We start from the raw sequence: 12,713 nt of genomic DNA, 5'->3' as shown, positions 1-12,713 counted from the left end.
GCTTAGTCCAATGCACGTACACTCTTATTATTATTCACACTGTTCGGTCATGCAAGTGAAAGGCAATTATGATGATATATGATGGACTGACTGAGATGAGAAAAGCTGGTATGAACTCGACCTCTTTTGTTTTTGTAAATATGCTGAGTCCCCCATTCTTGATTCAGCTTATTATGAATAAACATGTTTGCAATGACAATTAGAGATCATAGTTGCTTGTGCCATGCTTGATTAGCTATGAGTTATAATGACTTATCTTGTGTGCCAACATGCTATTGCGATGATTATGATGTGGTATGATGGGGTGGTATCCTCCTTTGGATGATTTAAGTGACTTGACTTGGCACATGTTCACGCATGTAGTTGAAACAAAATCAACATAGCCTTCACGATATTTATGTTCATGGTGGATTATATCCTACTCATGCTTGCATCCAATGTTTATTAATTTTAATGCATGTACATGGCTGTTGTCGCTCTCTAGTTGGTCACTTCCCAGTCTTTTGCTAGCCTTCATTTGTACTAAGCGGGAATACTGCTTGTGCATCCAATCCCTTAAACCCCAAAGTTATTCCAGATGAGTCCACTATACCTTCCTATATGCGGTATCTACCTGCCGTTCCAAGTAAATTTGTATGTGCCAAACTCTAAAGCTTCAAATAAACATTCTGTTTCGTATGCTCGAATAGCTCATGTATCAACCAAGGCTGTCCTTATCTTCCGTGTTAGGCGGGTTATTCTCAAGAGGAGTGGACTCCGCTCCTCACTCACGAGAAAATGGCTGGTCACCGGGATGCCCAGTCCCATTCTTTATGCAAACTAAATCAAAATTAATTGCAAACAAAACTCCCCCTGGGACCTGATATATGTTGGAGGCACTTGTTGTTTCGAGCAAGCCATGGATTGATGCTTGTTGGTGGAGGGGGAGTATAAACTTTACCATTCTGTTTGGGAACCGCCTATAATGTGTTTAGCATGGAAGATATCGCCATCTCTTAGTTGTTATGTTGACAATGAAAGTATACCGCTCAAAATACAATTTATCTCTATTGCAAAACCGAGCTCTGGCACCTTTACAAATCCCTGCTTCCCTCTGCGAAGGGCCTATCCATTTACTTTTATGTTGAGTCATCACCCTCTTATTAAAAAGCACTAGCTAGAGAGCACAACTGTCATTTGCATTCATCACTATTAATTTATATTGGGTGTGACTATGATTGGATCTCTTTTACCATGAATTACAATGTCTAGTCAGTCCTTGATCTTTAAAGGTGCTCTGCATTTATGTTTTGCGGTCTCAGAAAGGGCTAGCGAGATACCATCTTGTTATATCATATTATGATTGTTTTGAGAAAGTGTTGTCATCCGAGTTTTATTATTATGACTCGCTAGTAGATTATGCTATTGATATGAGTAATTATGAGACCTGAGAATTATTGCAAATGTGGTTAGTTATGATCTATGCTGAAAACTTGAATGCTGGCTTGACATAGTTACAACAACAAGAGCAAACAGAGTTTGTAAAAGTTTTTCTTTCTTTCTTTCTTTCAGTTTGTCAACTGAATTGCTTGAGGACAAGCAAGGGTTTAAGCTCGGGGGAGTTGATACGTCTCCGTCGTATCTACTTTTCCAAACACTTTTGCCCTTGTTTTGGACTCTAACTTGTATGATTTAAATGGAACTAACCCGGACTGACGCTGTTTTCAGCAGAATTGCCATGGTGTTGTTTTATGTGCAGAAAACAAATATTCTCGGAATGACCTGAAACTCCACGGAACATCTTAGAAAAAATAATAAAAAATCCTCGCCAAAGATGAAGACCAGGGGGCCCACACCCTGTTCACGAGGGTGGGGGCGCCCCCCTAGGGCGCGCCCCCTACCTCGTGGCCCCCCTGGATGCCCTCCGACGCCAACTCCAACTCTATATATTTTCTTTCAGAGATAAAAACATAAGAGAGAAGAAATCATCACGTCTTACGATACGGAGCCGCCGCCAAGCCCTAAAACCTCTCCGGAGGGCTGATCTGGAGTCCGTTCGGGGCTCCGGAGAGGGGGATTCGTCACCGTCGTCATCATCAACCATCCTCCATCACCAATTTCATGATGCTCACCACCGTGCGTGAGTAATTCCATTGTAGACTTGCTGGACGGTGATGGGTTGGATGAGATTTATCATGTAATCGAGTTAGTTTTGTTAGGGTTTGATCCCTAGTATCCATTATGTTCTGAGATTGATGTTGCTATGACTTTGCTATGCTTAATGCTTGTCACTAGGGCCCGAGTGCCATGATTTCAGATCTGAACCTATTATGTTTCCATGAATATATGTGAGTTCTTGATCCTATCTTGCAAGTCTATAGTCACCTACTATGTGTTATGATCCGGCAACCCCGAAGTGACAATAATCGGGACCACTCCCGGTGATGACCATAGTTTGAGGAGTTCATGTATTCACTATGTGCTAATGCTTTGTTCCGGTTCTCTATTAAAAGGAGGCCTTAATATCCCTTAGTTTCCAATAGGACCCCGCTGCCACGGGAGGGTAGGACAAAAGATGTCATGCAAGTTCTTTTCCATAAGCACGTATGTGAAGGAAATATGCCCTAGAGGCAATAATAAAGTTACTATTTATTTCCTTATATCATGATAAATGTTTATTATTCATGCTAGAATTGTATTAACCGGAAACATAATACATGTGTGAATACATAGACAAACAGAGTGTCACTAGTATGCCTCTACTTGACTAGCTCGTTGATCAAAGATGGTTATGTTTCCTAACCATAGACATGAGTTGTCATTTGATTAACGGGATCACATCATTAGGAGAATGATGTGATTGACTTGACCCATTCCGTTAGCTTAGCACTTGATCGTTTAGTTTGTTGCTATTGCTTTCTTCATGACTTATACATGTTCCTATGACTATGAGATTATTCAACTCCCGTTTACCGGAGGAACACTTTGTGTGCTACCAAACGTCACAACATAACTGGGTGATTATAAAGGTGCTCTACAGGTGTCTCCGAAGGTACTTGTTGGGTTGGCTTATTTCGAGATTAGGATTTGTCACTCCGATTGTCGGAGAGGTATCTCTGGGCCCTCTCGGTAATGCACATCACCTAAGCCTTGCAAGCATTGCAACTAATGAGTTAGTTGCGAGATGATGTATTACGGGACGAGTAAAGAGACTTGACGGTAACGAGATTGAACTAGGTATTGAGATGCCGACGATCGAATCTCGGGCAAGTAACATACCGATGACAAAGGGAACAACGTATGTTGTTATGCGGTCTGATCGATAAAGATCTTCGTAGAATATGTAGGAGCCAATATGAGCATCCAGGTTCCGCTATTGGTTATTGACCGGAAACGTGTCTCGGTCATGTCTACATAGTTCTCGAACCTGTAGGGTCCGCACGCTTAACGCTACAATGACAGTTATATTATGAGTTTATATGTTTTGATGTACCGAAGGAGTTCAGAGTCCCGGATGAGATCGGGGACATGACGAGGAGTCTCGAAATGATCGAGACGTAAAGATCGATATATTGGACGACTATATTCGAACATCGGAAAGGTTCCGAGTGATTCGGGTATTTTTCAGAGTACCGGAGATTTACGGGAATTTGCCGGGGAGTATATGGGCCTTATTGGGCCATACGGGAATAGAGGAGAGAGGCCAAAAGGAAGGAGGCACGCGCCCCCCCTCTGGTCCGAATTGGACAAGGGGTGCAGCCCCCTTTTCATTGTTCCTCTCCCCCTATTTCCTTCTCTCCTACTCCAACAAGGGAAGGAGGAGTCCTACTCCCGGTGGGAGTAGGACTCCCCCCTTGGCGCGCCCTCCTCCTATGCCGGCCACCTCCCCCCTTGCTCCTTTATATACGGGGGCAGGGGGCACCCCATAGACACAACAGTTGATCATTGATCTCTTAGCTGTGTGCGGTGCCCCCCTCCACCATAGTCCTCGATAATACTATAGTGGTGCTTAGGCGAAGCCCTGCGACAGTAGAACATCAAGATCGTCACCACGCCATCGTGCTGACGGAACTCTTCCCCGACATTCTGCTGGATCGGAGTCCGGAGATCGTCATCGAGCTGAACGTGTGCTAGAACTCGGAGGTGCCGTAGTTTCGGTACTTGATCGGTCGGATCGTGAAGACGTACGACTACATCAACCGCGTTGTGCTAACGCTTCCGTTTACGGTCTACGAGGGTATGTGGACAACACTCTCCCCTCTCGTTGCTATGCATCACCATGATCTTGCGTGTGCGTAGGAATTTTTTTGAAATTACTACGTTCCCCAACAGTATGACTATATTCAGAATACATGCCTACATTACATTGATGAATTGGAGCTAGTTCTGTGTCACCCTATGTTATGACTGTTACATGATGAACCGCATCCGGCATAATTATCCATCACTGATCCGGTGCCTACGAGTTTTCCATATACTGGTTTACGCTTATTTACTTTCCTTCTGCTACTGTTACAATCACTACAAAATACCGAAAACATTACTTTTGCTGTCTTTACTTTTGTTGCCGCTACCATCACTATCATATTACTTTGCTACTAAACACTTTGCTGCAGATACTAAGTTTCCAGGTGTGGTTGAATTGACAACTCAGCTGCTAATACTTGAGAATATTCTTTTGCTCCCCTTGTGTTGAATCAATAAATTTGGGTTGAATACTCTACCCTCGAAAGCTGTTGCGATCCCCTATACTTGTGGGTTATCAGTTTGCATAGAGCTCTAAAACATATGGTTAATAATTATCTTTATAGAGTTTTGTTGAGTTAATGCTAGTCTATCTTAGGTATAGGCAAAAGAAATATATAACAGTTACAAGAAATGCCCACAAAGAGTTTCTTCTCGATAAGTTTCTTGTTCTTTCATTGTTGATTAGACTTTAATGCTTCTGTTCATTTAACACTAAATTGAAAAAACACATGTGCTTTGTATTTGTTACTTTAATCTTGTCCCTAGCTTGCAAGAGGCATGTAAATTTTTGTATTTTTTCCTTTATTGCATCTACAGTTTGCATAAATATCTCAAATTCATCTTAAAAATGGCAGTTACTTTCACCTCCTATGATGTTCAAAACCAACATAACCAAGCATGTGGATTTACACACTAGTTTGGAAAACATATATCTTGTCATGGGTGTTGATTACAAAAAGTTTCGTACTGCCTTGACCTAGTACAACACAATCAAATACTTTTCACATCCATGGATGGGATTGCCTCTATCGAAGAGGGGCTTTATCGGGCGTTCTCATTAACCACCGGTGATCTCTATGGTTGAGACTGATGAAGGAGTCTGTGCTAGTACCCCATCTCACCGTGGTCCTTGTAAGACGACAAAGGGACAACATGGGTGACTCAGGAGGGAAGCCAAGAGCCTATCCCCGAGGCACTCATCCCACCAAGTGATGATTGGTGATGGCAACTAATTTGTGTGCCGCTACATCAGCGGTTTTTGACAACCTTCCTTTTAATCAGAATTACCTCGCAGCTCCTTTCCTTTTCAAAAAATACCAATGTTGACAAGTTATTGGCCTAACAAATATAAAGATTTCAAAAAAATTGAGGAAGGAAGATTTTAAAATTTTCTTTAAAGCAAAATCTTCACTCCCAAAAAAAGGTTAAACTATGTCCGAATTCACCCGCAAGGTGTATGAAGTTTCAAGTAGGGATGAAAATGGAGCGAAAACTTTCCGCTTTTTCCGGCGAAAACATGAAAAAGGAGAGGGAAAATGGTAGTCAAAACGGAAAAAGAAGCGGGATTTTTTATGCGAAAACAAAAATAAAAACAAAATGATGTTTTTTGATGGAATAGGCACGGAAACAGAATTTTCCATTTTTTTAGACAAACTCGCGAAGACTTTATTAACCCCTCACAATGTTTACAGGGACGAAGGAAAGGTTCCCAGGATGACCTAACCAAACATGGAGGCCACCCCCGAGAGAAAGTGCATGCTTTGCTAGTTTGTGAGCTTCAAAGTTTGAGCTCCTAAATTCATGAACTATGTTACATAAATGAAAGTTTGAAGACCGGTCTAGAATTTCTTTCATGACTGCTCGATAAGATGCAGAAGTGTCATTCCTCACATCATCCACCACCACCCTACAATCCGATGCAACTTGGATATTCAGGACGTATAGATCTTCTGAAAGGGATAGGGCTTCCCTAATAGCCATTTCTTCAAGTGTTGCTGGATCGCTAATGTGCTTGACAACAATGGCCGAAGCTCCGAGAAAGGCCCCCTGTTGATCCCTACAAACTGGCCCAACTGCTCCATACCTTTGGCCTGCGGATACCGCTACATCTGCATTAAGCTTTACACATCCCTGGGCTGGCGGCAGTCAGCGTGACGGCCTCGGAGCGGAAGCAATCATTGGTCTTTGAACACGGCAGCTAGCTTGCCGTATTTCTACCAAGTAACTCGTTACAAAGTTGTTCGTTGAAAAAGGAGATTGATAGATGTCTTCATAAACAACTTTTCTCCTTGCGCCCCAGATCACCCAAGCAGTCACAATTAAACGGGTAAACTCATCAGTGTCCAAGATTTCATGCAAAGCAAAGAGCCAAGCCTTTGGGTTCTCCTCCTGGCAGTGAATAAACTTTTCAACAAATTCCTCCGGCGCGAGAGCCCATATACTCCTTGACATGGCGCATGACAAGAGTGCATGCCTCCACATATCTTTAGCGCCACATAGCTTACATGTATCTTCGTCAGCCATGTTCCTATGGTTCAAAACCTCTTGAGTCGGCATCGACTGCCTCGCAAGTCGCCATACGAACATACAAAGCTTGGACAGGACCTGGATATGCCAGATAGCGGTCCAATGTTCACTCTCCGGAGCTAAAGTACCATCTTCTTCATATATCCATCTTTCCCTACTCAGTTTCGTTCTCATAATCATGCGATATTCCGAGCGTGCAGTGAATACACCTCGGTTCTCCTCATCCCATTGATACCTCTCCAACGTATCTATATTTTTTTTATTGTTCCATGTTGTTATATTATTATTCTTGGATGTTTTATAATCATTTTATATCATTTTTGGTACTAACCTATTGACAGAGTGCCAAGTGTGAGTTGTTGTTTTTTGCATGTATTTTACATCGCAGGTAATCAATATCAAACAGAGTCCAAACGCAGCGGAACTTTTTGTGGATTGTTTTTGGACCAGAAGACATCCAATGGGCCAGAGAAGCGCCTCGGGGGGGGGGGGTGCTCCGAGGGGAGCACAACCCACCAGGTCGCGCCTGGAGGCAAAGGCGCGCCCTGGTGGGTTGTGCCCACCTCGGGTGCCCCCCGGACCGCCTCTTTGCTCTATAAATACCCCAATATTCCAGAAACCCTAGGGGAGTCGACAAAAATCAATTCCAGCTGCCACAGAGTTCAGAACCACCCAATCCAATCTAGACACAATCACGGAGGGGTTCACCACTTCCATTGGTGCCTCTCCGTTGATGTGTGAGTAGTTCTTTGTAGACCTTCGGGTCCTTAGTTAGTAGCTAGATGGCTTCCTCTCTCTCGTTTGATTCTCAATACAATGGTCTCTTGGAGATCCATATGATGTAACTCTTTTTGCGGTGTGTTTGTTGGGATCGGATGAACTTTGAGTTTATGGTCAGATCTATCTTTTTATCCATGAAAATTATTTGAGTTTCTTTGATCTCTTATATGCATGATTGCTTATAGCCTCGTATTTCTTCTCCGATATTTGGGTTTTATTTGGCCAACTTGATCTATTTATCTTGCAATGGGAAGAGGTGCTTTGCAGTGGGTTCGATCTTACAATGCTTGATCCCAGTGACAGAAGGGGAACCGACACGTATGTATCATTGCTACTAAGGATAAAATGATGGGGTCTATTTCTACATAAATAGATCTTTACTACATCATGTCATCGTTCTTATTGCATTACTCCGTTTCTCCATGAACTTAATACACTAGATGCATGCTGGATAGCGGTCGATGTGTGGAGTAATAGTAGTAGATGCAGGCAGGAGTCGGCCTACTAATCTTGGACATGATGCCTATATAATGATCATTTTCTGGATATCGTCATGATTATTTGAAGTTCTATCAATTTCCCAACAGTAATTTGTTTACCCACCGTTTGCTATTTTTCTCGAGAGAAGCCACTAGTGAAACCTACGGCCCCCGGGTCTCTTTCTCATATTATTTGCCTTTGCGATATATTTTCCTTTGCTTTTATTTTCATATCTATTAAACCAAAAATACAAAAATACCTGGCTGCACTTTATTTTATTTGGTGTTCGATCTATCAATATTTGCTACTCTCTCACGTCCGTTTGCCAATTTCTGGCGCCGTTACCCGAAAGGGATTGACAACCCCTTTAATACATCAGGTTGCGAGTATTTGTTATTTGTATGCAGGTGTTGTTTACGTAGTGTTACTTGGTTCTTCTACTGGTTCGATAACCTTTGTTTCATCACTAAGAGAAATACCTACCATTGTTGTGCTGCATCGTCCCTTCCTCTTTGGGGAAATACCAACATAGCTTCAAGCCGCATCAGCCATGCCCAAAAATCAGTTACATTCCTTGTGCACAAAGGTATTTTTAGATCCCATCTGCATCAAAAGGGGTAAACACTGTCCAAACCAGACCTTCTTTCCATTCGGCAGAAGTGGAATCGATGAAGTCCGAGACTTGAACTGGTGGATTAGGAACTAGTGAGGTGATCGGACGTTTGAAATTGTCTCTAGGGATCCAGTTATGCAACCATACATCAGTCCGTTCTCCATTACCAATTCACCTGATAATTCCTTGGGCCAAAATGTCCCTTCCATGTAGAACTGCACGCCAAATCTGAGAAGGGCGAGCTTCCAAGTTAGCTTCCAAAAGTGTGCACTATGGAAAATAAACGGATTTCAACACCCTCGCGCTCAAGGATGTCTCATGTGTCATTAATCGCCAAGCTTGTCTTGCCAAGAGTGCTAAGTTGAATATTTCCAAATCACGAAAACCCAGTCCACCCAAGTGTTTTGGCCTCGTCATCATATCCCATGCAACCCAACTTGGTTTCCTTTTTCCATTCTTGCTACCCCACCAGAACTGACAGATAATAGACGTAATACTCTCACACAAACCCCTTGGCAACCGGAAACATGACATGAAAAATACCGGGATAGCTTGTGCAACAGATTTAATCAACACTACTTTACTAGCCGCTGAGAGCAACTTCTCCATCCATCCTTTGATTTTCTCCCACACACGATCTCTCAAATATTTGAAAGTGCCATTTTTCGAGTGGCCAACATCAATGGACATTCCCAAGTAACGTTCACTGAAAGACTCATTTTGCACATGTAAAGAGCTTTTGATCTCCTCTCTAAGAGATGTGGGGCAGCCCTTAGTAAAGAAAATTGAGGATTTATCATGATTTATTCTCTATCCTATAGCCTTACAATATATATCTAGCAGGTTTGACACTACAATTGATCCCTCTACCGTAGCCTTAAAAAGCAACAAACTATCATCTCCAAATAAAAGGTGGTTAATGGTGGGTGTCGCGGGGCCACCTTAATACCTGCAATTGATGACTCAGAACTGGATTTCAGGTGGCACGAAAGGCCCTCAGCTGCAATCAGGAATAAGTAGGGGTAAATTGGGTCTCCCTGTCGAATACCTCTCGTCGGCTTAAAAGATTCAAGCTTCTCACCATTGAACAAAACAGAGAAGGACATTGATGAAACTAGGCTCATAACTGTATGTTGGGGAACGTAGCATGCAATTTCAAAAAAAAAATCCTACGATCACGCAAGATCTATCTAGGAGATGCATAGCAACGAGAGGGCGAGAGTGTGTCCACGTACCCTCATAGACCGAAAGCGGAAGCGTTAGCTTAACGTGGTTTATGTAGTCGAATGTTTTCACGATCCAACCGATCCAAGTACCGAATGTATGAAACCTCCGTGTTCAGCACACGTTCAGGTCGATGATGTCCCTCGAACTCATGATCCAGTAGAGGGTCAAGGGAGAGTTCCGTCAGCACGATGGTGTGGTGACGGTGATGGCGATGTGATCCGCGCAGGGCTTCGCCTAAGCCCTACAACGCTATGACCGGAGGACTAAACTACGGAGGGGGGCACCGCACATGGCTGAGAGAACTATTGGTGTGCCTTTGGGGTGCCCCTCGCCCCCGTATATAAAGGAGGGGAGGAGGAGGTGGCCGACCCTAGGGGTGGCGCGCCATGGGGGGAGTCCTACTAGGACTCGACTCCTAGGAGGATTCGGCCCCCCTTTCCTTCCAACGGAGAGGGGAAAGGGGAAAGAGGGGAGAGGGAGAAGGAATGGGGGGCGCCCCCACCCCTTGTCCAATTCGGATTGGGCAGGGGGAGGCCCATGAGGCCCATTAACTTCCCCCCCCCCCCAGGGGGGGGGGGGTTCCGGAAACCTCCCGGTACTCCAAAAAATCCCCGAACTTCTTCGGAACCATTTCGGTGTTCGTATATGACCTTCCAATATATGAATATTTACCTCTCGACCATTTTGGGACTCCTCATCATGTCCATGATCTCATCCGGGACTCTGAACAAATTTCGGTCACCAAAACAAATAACTCATAATACAAATCGTCATCAAACGTTAAGCGTGCGAACCCTACGGGTTCGAGAACTATGTAGACATGACTGAGACACATCTTCGGTCAATAACCAATAGCGGAACCTGGATGCTCATATTGGTTCCTACATATTCTTCGAAGATCTTTATCGGTCAAACCGCATGACAACATATGTCATTCCCTTTGTCATCAGTATGTTACTTGCCCGAGATTCGATCGTCGGTATCATCATACCTAGTTCAATCTCATTACTGGCAAGTCTCTTTACTCGTTCCGTAATACATCATCCCGCAACTAACTCATTAGTCACATTGCTTGCAAGGCTTATAGTGATGTGCATTACCGAGAGGGCCCAGAGATACCTCTCCGATTCATGGAGTGACAAATCCTAATCTTGATCTATGCTATCCCAACAAACACCTTCAGAGACACCTGTAGAGCATCTTTATAATCACCCAGTTACATTGTGACGTTTGATAGCACACAAGGTGTTCCTCCGGTATTCAGGAGTTGCATAATCTCATAGCCAGAGGAATATGTATAAGTCATGAAGAAAGCAATAGCAATAAAACTAAACGATCATTATGCTAAGCTAACGGATGGGTCTTGTCCATCACATCATTCTCTAAGGATGTGATCCCGTTCATCAAATGACAACACATGTCTATGGTCAGGAAACTTGACCATCTTTGATTAACGAGCTAGTCAAGTAGAGGCATACTAGGGACACTCTGTTTTGTCTATGTATTCACACATGTACTAAGTTTCCGGTTAGTACAATTCTAGCATGAATAATAAACATTTATCATGATATAAGGAAACATAAATAACAACTTGATTATTGCCTCTAGGGCATATTTCCTTCAGTCTCCCACTTGCACTAGAGTCAATAATCTAGATTACATAGTAATGATTCTAACACCCATGGAGTCTTGATGTTAATCATGTTTTACTCGTGGAAGAGGCTTAGTCAACGGGTCTGCAACATTCAGATCCGTATGTATTTTGCAAATCTCTATGTCTCCCTCCTTGACTTGATCGCGGATGGAATTGAAGTGTCTCTTGATGTGTTTGGTTCTCTTGTGAAATCTGGATTCCTTCGCTAAGGCAATTGCTCCAGTATTGTCACGAAAGATTTTCATTGGACCCGATGCACTAGGTATTACACCTAGATCGGGTATGAACTCCTTCATCCAGACTGCTTCATTTTCTGCTTCTGAAGTAGCTATGTACTCCGCTTCACATGTAGATCCCGCCACGCCGCTCTGCTTGGAACTGCACCAACTTACAACTCCATCATTCAATATAAATACGTATCCGGTTTGTGACTTTGAGTCATCCGGATCAATGTCAGAGCTTGCATCGATGTAACCATTTATGACAAGCGCTTTGGCGGTGTCAAAACCGGCGGATCTCGGGTAGGGGGTCCCGAACTGTGCGTCTAGGCGGATGGTAACAGGAGACGGGGGCACGATGTTTACCCAGGTTCGGGCCCTCTTGATGGAGGTAATACCCTACGTCCTGCTTGATTGTTCTTGATGATATGAGTAGTACAAGATTTGATCTACCACGAGATCAGAGAGGCTAAACCCTAGAAGCTAGCCTATGGTATGATTGTTGTTCTTGGTCCTACGGACTAAACCCTCCGGTTTATATAGACACCGGAGGGGGCTAGGGTTACACAGAGTCGGTTACAAGGAAGGAGATCTACATATCCGTATTGCCAAGCTTGCCTTCCACGCCAAGGAGAGCCCCATCCGGACATGGGACGAAGTCTTCAATCTTGTATCCTCATAGTCCAACAGTCCGGCCAAAGGATATAATACGGCTGTCCGGATACCCCCCTAATCCAGGACTCCCTCAGTAGCCCCTGAACCAGGCTTCAATAACGATGAGTTCGGTGCGCAGATTGTCTTCGGCATTGCAAGGCGAGTTCCTCCTCCGAATACTTCATAGAAGATTTTGAACATGAGGATCATGTCCGGCTCTGCAAAACAAGTTCCACATACAACCGTAGAGAGAATAATATTTCCACAAATCTAATCTGCCGATGCGTTTCGCAGTGTGACATCACACCACAGCCAGGTCACCATTCGAATCGTC

This window comes from Triticum urartu, chromosome 1, assembly GCF_003073215.2.
Source record: "Triticum urartu cultivar G1812 chromosome 1, Tu2.1, whole genome shotgun sequence".
Taxonomy (NCBI): domain Eukaryota; kingdom Viridiplantae; phylum Streptophyta; class Magnoliopsida; order Poales; family Poaceae; genus Triticum; species Triticum urartu.
The sequence above is the reverse complement of the archived record's forward strand: the minus strand, read 5'-3'. Positions refer to the sequence as shown.